General features: G+C 43.7%; 1 protein-coding gene across 24 annotated transcripts in view; it reads left to right on the top strand.

Annotated features, from left to right (window-relative positions):
- The first annotated feature begins 1,269 nt into the window (after nt 1–1,269).
- SYTL2 (synaptotagmin like 2) overlaps nt 1,270–13,159 on the top strand; it is a 118,877-nt gene continuing 106,987 nt past the window's right edge. For 23 of the 24 annotated variants that reach the window (XR_011995160.1, XM_072726125.1, XM_072726113.1 and 20 more), the window contains exon 1: nt 1,276–1,391. The gene's annotated coding sequence lies outside the window, so the exon portion shown is untranslated. Of the gene's footprint in view, nt 1,392–13,159 lie in introns of all 24 variants that reach the window. The other variant, XM_072726109.1, reaches the window with a different exon arrangement.

The following is a 13,159-nucleotide window of genomic DNA, read 5'->3' as shown; positions in this document are numbered from 1 at the left end:
GAAGATAACCAAAGCACGCACAGACAACATTGAAAGCGAGATAGCAGACAAATGAAATCAGACCACTCCCCTGCTTAAAGTCATTCACCAGTAGCTCTCACCAACAGGACATGGTCTGCTTCCCTCAGCAAGGCAGGCAGAGCTGCTCTTCCCGCATCTACCTCTTTAGCTTCATCTCTGCCTCACTGTCACACAACCCTTGCAACATATGACAGGCAACTGTATGCCTTTGCCTGCTTCTCTGCAGCCCTTCCCTCTGACCTCAGTATTTAACCTTGTATTGCCCTCCTCTCCCAGTGTTTGTAACCTATTCTGGCTGTTATTACACTAAATTGAAATTATTTACAAATTTGTCTCTTCAAAGGCAAGATGAGTGGTTATTCCTCTTTTGCATCCTCAGTGCCCACCCAGCAAAGGGACAGAGGAGACTACCGAAGCTTGGGTGAAAGCCAGAATCACACATAACACAGGGCGAGGATTCCTGAGCCAGGTTAGCAGCCCAGCATCCAGTACTGAATGAGGTCCTTGGGATCAGCATTTACAAGTTTGAGAGAAGAAAGACAGGCAGACCTGGGCTACCCTCAGTTGAACTGACAACATGAATGGGGTCGATGAGGAGAAAAGGCCTTAAGGTTCACCTCTTCCAGAAGTTTGCTTGGGTTGGCCCCATCATTGGTAACATTTTTAAAATGACCCTGATATACCACCTCCCAGCACCTTCCAGCAGCATACTGGCCCTCGTTGCACACCCATGGAGCGGCTCAGGCGAAACACATCGCTCACAACTTATCCGGGTATTATTGGATATTTTAAAGCACCACTTTAAAAACAACTTGTGAAGGATTTTTATCTATTTTACACGTTCGGAGCGGTTAAAGCATCTTGATCCCAACCTCTTCCTTGGCCTGCGTGGCGGCTAACTTGGGTCTCCGAGCAGAGGGGTTCCTGGCGCGCCCGGTCCTTGGGCTGTAGGGCTCCTGACGCACAGGGGTCAAGACATAAACGGTGTTTGGGGCAAGGTGCCCTGGAGGAGGCCCGGGCGGGGAGGGCCGAGGGAGAAGGAGTACGAGGCGCGGAGGGAAGCGGGAGACGGAGCGGGCAGGGGAGCGGGCCGGGGAGCCCGGGGGCGGGGCGGGGCGGGGCGGGGCGGGGAGCCCGGGGGCGGGGCGGGGCGGGGCGGGGAGCCCGGGGGCGGGGCGGGGCGGGGCGGGGCGCGCGGGCTCCTCGCCATTGGTCGGCGCTCCCGGAGCCGCCCCTGCGCGCCCGCCCGCCGCCCGCCGCCCGCGGGGCCCTGCACACGCTGCCGGGCGCTGACAGCGGCGGGGCGACACCTGGGCCGCCCCGAGGGTGTGCGGGGCGCAGGAGGCGCGCGGGGCCGTGTCGGGAGGAAGGTAACGCGCCGCGCCAGGGGCTCGGGGCCTGCACCACCCCGCGGGGCCGGCGAGCGCGCTCCCTGCCCGGCTGCTGCCACTCGGAGCCCCGCGGCTCCAGGGTCCGCCTCTGCCCGCCCGACGTGTCCTCTCGGGCAACTTTCTTTCCCTCCTCGGGGCCCTGCTCCAGGAAGGGGGTGTTGGCGGGGACTGCGCCTTGTGCTCGGAGTTCTCGGCGGGGAGCCGCGCTTGGCATCCGGCGAGCGCCCTTGGGAGCCGGCTCCGCGGCCGGGGCGGGGCGGGGCGGGGCGGGGCGCGGGGGCCTCCCGGTTGGTCGCGTTTCCCGGGGCTTTCGAGGACTGACCCCGGGCTTTGGGCTGGCTGCAGAGTCACTCCCCGAGACTGCTCAGGTGAAGTGAAGTGGGGCTTTAGGACCTCTCCACAGGTGGGCGCCTGGGAAGGCTGAGTCGGGGGCTGGTGATTTTTCACGGGGAAAACAAGTTTGGTATTGACAGACAAGCTTATTTTGAAACTATCTTCCTACACCCGGACCTCGTCCCATCGTTAGTTCTGAATCCTAGGAATGGGATTTATCATCTTCCAGTATGGAAAACCAACTGTTTGAGCAGCTAGGACACAGATAGGGCTCTATCAGCTGTGTACAAAGTGGGCCTGTCTCTCCGCACCCATCCTGACTCCTCCCCCTTCCCTGTCCTCCCTCGGGCCCTCATAAATCCCCTTTGACTTTGAGGGCCTCCACTTTTCTGTCTGAATGGTCGTCCTCATTTTCGTTTAATGCTGGTTTGTGACCAGCAGCCTCTGGAGCCTGGGCTCTGGATTCGAGATGGAAGTCTGCATAAGAACAGACTGTGCATCTTACTGTTGGCTTCCTGACCCACACAGCCCGGCAGGGATGTGCAGAGGAAGCCCAGTGGGCTTCAGACAGACAGGCAGTGGGAGGTGGGATGGATTCAAACCGCTGTTCAGCTTCCTGTCCCCTTCTTGGCATTCATTCCCAGTGAGGGAATAGTGGCTCCAGCTATCAATTGGATGAAGCAGCCAAACAGGATGATTGAAAGGAGTTGAAGACTTTGATGGAGGATTTCTGTGGAAGATCTCCAGGTGCTCCCACCCCTCCCTTCACCCCTGTAGTCCTTCTGTCCCTTAATATGGTGTCTGGGTGAACTCAGATGCCAGGACCTGTCACGAGTGGTGGGGAAAGATGCGGGGCAGTAGCAGTATTGACTGTCTTTATTGGGCACTTATGGGCCAGACATTCTTCTTTGCATATAATGTGTCTTTAGTTCTCACAAAGCCACATGAAGGAAGGTATACTGGCATTTTTCCCATTTTACAAATGAGAAACTGAGGCTCAGAAAGATTGCTTCCCTTAGTCACATAGCTAGTAAGCAACATAGCTGGGATTCAAAAGTAGGCTCTCTCATTCTAAAACCTGTGTTCTTTCCACATTGTTTGGTGCTCCTTGAATGAAGGCAAGCCAGAATCAAAACAGTAAGAATGACTATTATTGAGTTCTCAGTAGGTGCCAGACATTATTCAAAGCATTTTAGAAGAGTTATGCCATTTATGGTGCAGGAGTTTTGGTCATTCTGGTGGGAATAAGTGACTACCTTAGCCTCTCTAAAGGAGCAGTCCTGTTCCAGAACGCCTGCCTGATTCCCCCCCAGCTGCTAGTGAGTGAATGGGCAGGAGCCCTGTTTGCTTTATCCTAGAGGTGGTTTGAGGTCTAATGAAAGATTGATTGTCCACATCTGATCCGTTAGACCTGACCGTTGCCTTGTGAATGATCCCACTGTCCCCTAAGAGGCCTTTCTCAAGCTTTGCTCAATAAACATTTGTGGAATGAATGAATTAGCACCTTGTGCAGAGTGGTCTGCTGTTCTGCAGAAGTGGGGCAGCCCGGGCCCCACCATCCTCAGAACCCAGGATGCCAGGCCTCCCCTCTAGGCAAGGTAGAATGAACTATGCCCCTATGGGCTTCCAGATTTGCCTGGTAATATGTTTTCTGCCACCTGTTTTATAAAGAATTTTAAAAGTTACAGTAGATGAAGAAAATTTGATATATATTTTTTTAACAGGAAACGAGACGTAGTCTCTTTCAAAAAGGAGGGTAAATAAGATGGTACTGTTTGCCTTACGGCTTCCCAAACTTCGTCATAGAAGAATCTCCAGTAATGAAAGTGACAAGCTCTTCTAGGTGTTGGAATATAGTTCAGATTGACCCCAGCAAGTGTGAAAATTAAGAATTTGTGATTTTTTCCACGTGATTTCATATATTGAATATGATTTCAATATATAAAACAAGCTTTTCCCCACAAGATTTGTGTAAAATTGGTGTCCTGGCATATTGTTTTATAGTCTTGAGGGCTGAGAGTATCCAAATGGAGAAGTAAGGCAAACGTTCTGGTCCGGGCGCTTTAGGGTATTATTTTTACATTTTCATGCACTTAGTTTACAGTAACAGAGCTTTATAACTCTTTGTGGAGATAACCCCTTTCCTATTTATCAGAATGAAGAATTTGTTTTAAAAATAAAAATAATCTTTATTGTTTGATCCCCCACCCAGCTTTATTAAGATATAATTGGAATATAATATTGTCTAAGTCCATGATGATTTCGTACTTGTATGTATTGCTATTTTTTTGTAATGAGAATATTTAAGAATTACTCTCTTAGCAACCTTCAAATATACAATACAGCATTGTTAACTATAGTCACCATATTGTATATTGGATCCTTAGAACTCAAGTCACCTTATAACTGGAAGTTTGTACCCTTTGACCAACATCTTCCCATTTCTCCCATTCCGTGGTTTCTGGCAACCGCCATTGTACTCCCTATTTCTGTGAGTTCAGTTTTTTAGATTAAAAGTGAGATCATGATTGTTTTCTTATTACCAAAACTATATATGTATTCATTGTAGAAAAAGACAAAATACAGATTAGCATTAATAATACATCCATACTCAGAAATAACTAATGCAAAATTTGGGGGATAGCTTTCCAGATCTTTTTCTCTGTGTCTATATGAGTAAGTTGAAAAAATAATAAAAAAAAAAAAATCAGCTGCCTGGCTCAGTTGGAAGAGCATGTGACTCTTGATCTTTGAGTAATGAGTTCGAGCCCCACATTGGATGTGGAGATTGCTAAGAAAAATAGACTGAAAAAGAATCTCAGCTAAGCTGAAAAAAATGAACAAATGAATACAATCCTTACTTTTGATTGAATTATTGTCAGAGCTAAGAGCCATCTCAAATTATTTTTGAAAGAATGCAGAGAATAAATTATGAATAATTAAAATCATTATAAAGGTTAATCCTGTTTGTGAACTCCAAAGTCTGTCCCACCCCATAATTAATTTCCTGGTGTCATGTAGTTTCCAGCAGTGGAAAGTACCTACCATAAGGCTGTTGCCGGCATTCAGGACCAAGGTGTTTCTTGTGAAATAACTCAGGTGTCTTAAATGTCTCAAATGTAACAGAAAAGGTAGCTCTTCAGTGTTGAAGTGCAAAATGTGAGAAGAAAGTTGTAAAGCTAAATTGCACAGAGAGGAGCCTTAAATAAGATCATTGCTTCTGAAAAAAAAAAAAAAAAAAAAAAGATCATTGCTTCTGCATTGCATTTTATTACCTGTGTGACCTTGGGCAAGACTAGTAGCTTCTCTGAACTGGTTTTCCCTTCCTTAAATTGGGGATAATGTCACCTACTCTATCTTCCCAGCCAGAGTTGCTATTAAGGACCAAGTGTCAGGTGTGATTGTTACTTGAATTGCATGCAAGTGTGTATGCTGTTTTAAAAAGATGTTTGAATGTAGAAGGATCAAAAATATTGTAGGCCTTTGTAAAATGCTGGAATCTAAGTCATGGGCTTAACATTTTAGCAAGACTTAATTACAATGCAAATGTTTTACTGTATTTCTACTCTACATTGTCTTCAAAGAATATGATTCTTTGATGGCTAGCATCTCGATCTTCATCACAATTCTGAAGAAAAGGACAGAAAATAGTCCCACTTTCCAGAATAAAAATAGGCTTGCCATTCAAGAGAGCTGTTTGTTGGCTCAGAGAGTCCTAGTATCCCAGTGCTGTCTCCAGTTGCCTTAAGTGAGGCAGAGGTGCACAAGGAAGAAACAGAGTAACTTTGGAAAGGCAGTATGCTTGTAGGGGTGTGGCTGAACACCAGAAGCCACTGCCTCAAGGGCTGCTCCCAGCCATGCACTCAGCTCCTGGCAGTTCTGGAATGGGCCCTGCATTGGGTGGCAGGTGTCTCAGCTTCTGATCTTGCCCCAAAGACAAGCGGTATAATCTTAGTCATATCCTCTCCTTGAGCCTTAGTTTCTTTATGAAGTGAGGGAGTAGGACCAGAGGAGGTACCTTAGAGTCTTAAAAATCTATGTTCTAGTTGTTTTTCATCTTTGCCTGGATGGAATTTTGGTAGAGAATTACTACATCCAGATAAATCAGGTGTGGGATAATGTTTCCACTTTCTGTTGCTTCCAGCTTTTGGTGCCCTTTAGGGTTTTCTAAGGGTTTCCCCAGCTGATTACTCTCATGCAGAACTCAGATCCATAGATCTTTGAGAGGAGAATGGTTTCTGCTCATCTATTTGTTACTATTAATCTAGAACCTCCTTAGATATACATTTTTTTTTTTTTTTTTTTTTTTAGGAAGAACTGCTTTCGGTAACTTTTGGGAAGGTTGGAAGTATAGTAAAAGCAGGTTATTAATGGCAATAAGGCTATGTGTGTCACTACATACTAGATACTTGGTACTATGCTTATGCTATGACTTTTGCAGAATGTGGGAGAAGCACACTCTTGGGTGGCTCAGAACTCCAGTAGAGGAAGAAACAGGAAGGAAGGTATGGGTGGGGGGAGGAAGAGAGGGACAGGAGAGAGCAAAGAGTACCAGGTGTGGTTGGAGTATGATAAAGATGAAAAGACCAATTTGGGAAAAGACTGAGGCCCCCACCCCACCCCCACGGATTAGGACTGTCTGGTTTAATTCTGCATCTACATTGCCTAACACTCAGTGGGAACTTAGTCAAGTATTTTTAATGAATTAATAAGTGATTCTTCTGAAATGACATTTTTGCTGAAATATAGTATAATGACCTTCAGGTGGTTGCAGTGATGTCTTTATATATATGAAATGTTTACTTACAACCTATGAAAACACTTTCCTGTGCATTATCCTGCATAATAATGATAGAGACTTTTTTACAAGGCCAGGATAAAAGCATTTCCTTTTTTTTTTTTTTTTTTAAGATTTTATTTATTCATGAGAGACGCGGAGAGAGGCAGAGACATAGGCAGAAGGGGAAGCAGGCTCCCTGCAGGGATCCTGATGTAGAACTCAATCCCAGGACCCTGGGATCACGTCCTGAGCCAAAGGCAGATGCTCAACCACTGAACCACCCAGGCACCCTTAAAAGCATTTCCTAATGCTATGCTTTCGAGATGCTTCAACAACTACTATTAAAAATGGATTTGGTTTATTACTTCTAGATAAATCTTCTTTCTGTACAAGCACCAAGAAATATTTGAGGCGTGGAAGTCTAAGACCTAGTAAACAGTTCCACAAATTTGCATTCCAAGTCAGAGAGAGAAGGATAGGCACTGCATTGCTTAGCTTCTGGATGACTAGACTTTTCTTTTTCCCTTGCAGAAGCATTGTTTTATCCTAAGTCTTGACAGAACTGATGCCATCAGCTTCTGATTAGACAGATGTGTTTTGTGCCACCATTACTCACAGCCACAGGCGCCTGGGATCTCCTGCCACTGGCTGAGTCAGCTGATTAAAACATAGGGCTGCAAGGCTGAGGGCAGGGGCTGGATACCGGGCCAGGCCAAACCAAGCAGCTCAGTCAGATCTGTGCCTCAGACACTCCCACCCCTTCTACCAGCAGTCTGCATTGAGAGAGAGACTGAACTATGGCATGTTAGATTCATTAGGGAAGATTCTTTACCCCTGCTTGTTTTAGACTAGTCATTTGACTTTAGAAGTAAGGGGTCTGGGTTTCCAGTTTAATTCTTTGATACTTGTTAGAGTGGATTCTAGGGTTGTTTGACTTTTATCATCTTGGCACATACTTATGGTGTATATCCGGAGATCTTTGCTACCCCAAGTCTGCAACTATCACCATGGCATGTCATTTCTTCAGTGTGTCTAAAATGGGAATGATCATACCTGCCTCACAGAGTTGCCCTGAGGATTAAATAGGATCACATTTAATCAATGAAACTAGCAAAAAAAGGATTGAGATTCTGTTGCTGGGTGGTTGGCCAAAGACTTACCAGCCAAGGACTTACCACCTCATACCTATCTGGCACCATTTTTTATTTAACTACAGTTTCTATGTGACATGTATTCAAGGTGCCTTATGAATAATTGAGACCACAGGCATCGAGGGGCAAATGCTATGGATCTACTGCATTGATAGCACCTGGGGATAGTAATTGGTTAGATAGAATTCATCTTCCTCAGTTATTTCAAAAGTATTTCTGTCTGATCTGGTATGTCCTTTGCTGGTAATAAAACAATTTGATTATGTCTGATTGCTTCAGATTGCTTTTTAAAATCCTGTGAAGCAAGTAAATGATGATGATGATGATATCTGACCTTTATTGAACAGTTACTATGTACTAGGCACTGTTCTAAGCACTGTACCTACATCCATTATTGATACTATTTTGAGTACTATTATTTTTCCCATTTGATAATGATGAAATTAAGGTACAGATAAGTTAAACAAATTACCCAAGATGACATAGCTAATAAGAGGGAGGAACAGAGATTTGAACCCAGGCAGTCTGACTCTAGAGCCCATGCTTTGAATCACTAGAGGATAATATTTCCAAGCAAAAATGTCACTTTCATTTGTCTTTAAAATATGAGAAAGTCACATCCACCACAGAATGTCTGCCTGTACCCTAATAGCATTTCACTCTATCGTTCATGGAAGGAAGAAGCTGAAAACAGTTCTAGATGCAGAATGAGGATGTATAGCTTGGCAGATGTTCTGACCATACAAGATAATATTTATTTGAAAATGATCATGTTGCACAAAATTCAGGAAATTTTATACCTTACAGCAATAATTTAAGTATTGCAGAAAATAACTGGGGGTGAGACTGGATTACAAAGAGCTGAGCCAGCAACTTAACACCCCATTTCAATATCAATACTGGGCTGTAATATAGTAACTGAAAGGTTCTGTCTTGGGAAGTAAAGTGGTAGCTCTGTTTATATTAGGCAAATCACATCATTTATGGTCTTTTGCTTAGAAGAGCAAAATTGTGTCTTTTCTATTCCTTTCAGGGATGTTATGAACAATAACAGGAGCATGGTGATAAACAGAATGCGTACTATCTATTGAGTATATGCTATGTGTCAGTCCCTTGCTAGGTCATTGCTCATCTAATTGTAAGGACAACTCTCTGAAGGAGATGATAATTACCCGTTTTACCTATGAGGAAATGGAAGCAGGGAAGTTAAGTATATTGCCCAAGGTCAACAGTTAGTGAATGACAAAACAAACATTTGAACTCTGGTTACTTACCTTGACTCAAAAGCCTGTGCTCTGTCTCCTAGCAAGTACAACCTCTTTTGGGGGGGGGGGGTTCTTTAGAGGAAGGATGTTGAATCTATGTTTACCAAATCCTGTGTTAAAGCATATTTCTTGGCACAGGCTCGTAACAGATTATTATATTCAAAACTGGGGCTTTTCTAGAAAACCTGAAACATTTCTGTTACCATAGAAATAGTAATGATGGACTTGATAGAAGTCTTTCAGGAGAAAAATCCAGTTTTCCCAACATACCATGACCTAGGGAGTCAGGCACGTACTTGGCAGTTAAGAAGCAGATCTGCCTGAGAACAGAATAACTGAAATATGATCTAGAGAACTGGCAAGTAATTATTTCTTCATGCTTAATTTCTGGAAGACCCCAATTACATTTTATTTTGGGGTATTACAACCTGATAAACGAGAAGGGATATATGAAGAACTTGAAGAGAAACAAGTTGGTCTTAATATTATACATGTTGTAGAGATTTATTAAAGAATTTTTTGTGCCAGTTACCGTACTTAGACCACTTAAATATGACGCTTTTTTACTCTGACATAATGCACATGTAGATGGGTTTTGGAATAGCATCATACCACCTTTCTGCTAGAATCCTTGGAATACATTGCTATCTGATGATTTAGTAACAGATGGTTGTAAGGTACAGTCATAGGCAGAAAAGTCAGAAGCCAGAATTTTTTTTTTTTTTTTTTATGATAGTCACAGAGAGAGAGAGAGGCAGAGACATAGGCAGAGGGAGAAGCAGGCTCCATGCACCGGGAGCCCGATGTGGGATTCGATCCCGGGTCTCCAGGATCACGCCCTGGGCCAAAGGCAGGCGCCAAACCGCTGCGCCACCCAGGGATCCCAGAAGCCAGAATTTTGTGAAGCACAATGGATGGCAAGGTGATAGGGTCAGTTGGTTTAGCATCTGCCTTTTGGTCAGTGGGCAGGCTATAACACGGAGGTGTTTCTGGATTGTGTCCATGGGCAAGTGTGAGTCTGGAAGTTCATGTTATCAATAGAGGCCACTGTAATGGAATCAACTTGGTTGCAGAGTCCTACTGTAGTTGAATCCATTGGAAATGGATTCAATAAATGGAACCTTGGATCCATTTATTAAGTGTGTAGTTGAACAAGTAACTTAGCCTCTCTGAATCTGAGTTTTCTTTCTTGAAAAATTGCATCTGTCTTACATCTCTCATAAAGTGGCTGTAAGGAATAAGATAATATATTAAAGTGCCTAACATTATGTCTTGCACAGGGTTGCTGTTCAGTGTCCGTTCCCTTCCCTCTGTCTTCTAGAATGCATCTGTTGGCTCGTGAGAGTTCCTATTGTACAAGCTTTGCCATTATCCAACTGTATTTCATCAAATCACTTAATTTTACAGATGCTTTAGTTTCTACCTATAGAAAACGGGCTGATCATATTTGCCCCACTCTTCATAGGATTTTTATCTAATCATTAAATTGACAAGCAGATTCTGAGGATTAAAAAAAGAACAAGAAAATGCCCGTAATAAGGGCAACAATGGTAAAGAGTACTTAGGGTTCAGTGTAACTGTTCTAGTGGAAATACAGCTCATTGTGAGATTGCAGAGAGCACTGTCTGGGAATGTTGGAAGGTGACAAATGAGGTGGAACCCTAACCCAGTAGGAGTTTGCTAGATTGAGAAGAGGATGGGATAGAAAGAAGGGTTCAAGCACTTTCATGTACAGTGGCATGGGGGCAGGAAGGGCCTGGGGTACCAAGGAAGAGACCATGGTGTTGGCATATAGGGCAGAAGAGCTGTGGCTGGAGGTGCTGCTCATGTGGTGGGCTGACGCCCAATGGTAAAACCAGGCCAAAAACTTGCCCTTTACCTTGAGGGCTGCAAAGAACTAATTGGAGGTGTGTCAATCTTGTGAGGGAAGTAACTGGATTTCTCTTTAGAACAAACAGCCTAAATTATAGAAATGATTAGCACTGCCCAAGTTATAAAAGAGGGATTTGATTGAAGGCATAGATAAAATATTTTAAAGCTTTTTGTAAAAGGTACCTGTAGAGATGGGGCTGCCTTTTAATTGAAGACTTCTACAGGAAGATACATATGTGTAGGAAAATAGTGACTCCATATACTGATTTATGGACTGGACCAAAAGGATAAATATGCCCTGCTTTGGAGCTAAGGATATTAACCATTTTTTAGTAAAGGACAGGGTATGCTTTTGGCAAATGATTGAGGCTTAGATCCAGAAAAATATTAAGACCTTTTTTTCCTCTATCTCCAGAATTGAGTTTAAGATTCCAGGAGTAGTTGACACCCAGTGCATGCTGAATTTGGGTGGTGGTTTGTTGAATATCTTGTGCTTAGCATGTACTGCTGTGGTTAGCAGTCCCTGAATTTCCTCAGGAGATGAGCAGTGAGGCTTGGGCCACAAAACTATCATTTATGGGCAAATTGCAAGAAACTGGGTGACTTTTTTCCTTAAGTAGTCAGGGTCAAACACAAGTATACACAAGTGTGTTTGTGTGTTTCTAGGTTTGTGTTTATGTTTTCCTTAGTGTTGTCTACTTAATCCAGACCAGAGGGAAAACCTGATATATACCTATAGGTCCTCAGGGAGAGCCACTGGGGAGATTCACTTTGGTTACTAGAGATACCTAGATGTAGAGAACTAGCTTCCCCTAATGATCTGGCCAGTGGCTGGGAGCCAAGGTTGTGAGATGTGGCTCCACCTGCCAAATTCTCCTGGGATAGATGTGACCCTACCATGGCACTGATCATCAGTGTTTGCTTGGTGTGTGAGAAAGCGAGGATGGAGTGGATGTGCTTACTTTTTACTTCTTTGATAGCCTTTCCTCAGGATCACTCTGGAGCAGTCAAGAACTGAAAGCCGGGGGATCCCTGGGTGGCGCAGCGGTTTGGCGCCTGCCTTTGGCCCAGGGAGCGATTCTGGAGACCCGGGATCAAATCCCACATCGGGCTCCCGGTGCATGGAGCCTGCTTCTCTCTGCCTATGTCTCTGCCTCTCTCTCTCTCTCTGACTATCATAAATAAATAAAATTTAAAAAAAAAAAAAAAAGGAAACCAAGTTGGATTCCTTAAAAAAAAAAAAAAAAAAAAAAAAGAACTGAAAGCCAGTCTTGGCCTGCCATGTGACCTTCAAAGAGCAATATGCAATCTGAAACTCCTGAAGGCATCTCACCTGGGAGTTTTAGAGTATGAGATCTTTGAATCTGTCTTCTTCCATGCCACGCCAGGTGCTTCTCACTGGGTCAATCGAGCCTAGGCTAAGTCCTTTGGTAGATCCAGGTTGGGTCTCTTCCCTTTGAGACCAAAGGCACAAGGACTGATAAACTGGGGATGGGAGTGGTCAGGTCTCTGAACGGTTTCACTATTTCTGGTTACAGTGAGCAAGTGTTTTAAGTGTTTTATTTAGTTTAATATTTAAATAAATACAGTATGATTAGTTGATTTTTGTTTCACCTCTCTTTAGATTACTATTACATAATAAACATTTTTTGATAAAAGGGAAAGCATACTGTAGTGGGAAGAATATCAGGTTTGGAGACAAGTTCATTCGATAAACATTTACTGTTTATTATATGCCAGAAATTGTTTTAGGCTAGAAATCAGTGGGGAAGACAGACCTCTGTAATTACCATGCAATATGATGTTAATAGACATGAGCACAGAGGAAGGAGGTGGGGTAGTGAGGGGAAGGATGATCAATTGCCAAGGGCTTCCTAGAAGAGGTAGCACTTGAGACTGAAGGATGGATAGGTATCAGAAAGTTAGGAAGGGTGGAAAATTGTGTGGTGGGCACAATTTTATGTTCAAAGCAAGACTGGAAAGAGCTGGGCCAGAGAGGAGGGCAGTTGGCTGATTGTGGAGAGCTTTGTGCCACTTATTAAGGAGGCTGGATTATTTTAAGATCTTGCCTTGTGTTCTGTGTGAAAATTAGGCAAGTATTTCTTCTCCGAGTCTCAGTGCCCTCATTAGTAATAAGAGATGTTAATGATTACCTAGCTTTACTTCATGGAATTAAATAAGACTCAAATGAGATAGTAATAGCTCATAATTATTAAATACTTACACAAATTAGCTCATTTAATCCTCACCACAACTATATGCACTAGGTACTTTTGTTAAGCCCATTTTACAGATGAGAAAACACAGAGATTAAGTGATGTCTCAGATCATAAAGCTAGTAAATGT

Source organism: Vulpes vulpes, chromosome 11 (assembly GCF_048418805.1).
Source record: "Vulpes vulpes isolate BD-2025 chromosome 11, VulVul3, whole genome shotgun sequence".
In the NCBI taxonomy this organism is placed as follows: Eukaryota; Metazoa; Chordata; class Mammalia; order Carnivora; family Canidae; genus Vulpes; species Vulpes vulpes.
The sequence above is the reverse complement of the archived record's forward strand: the minus strand, read 5'-3'. Positions and strand labels throughout refer to the sequence as shown.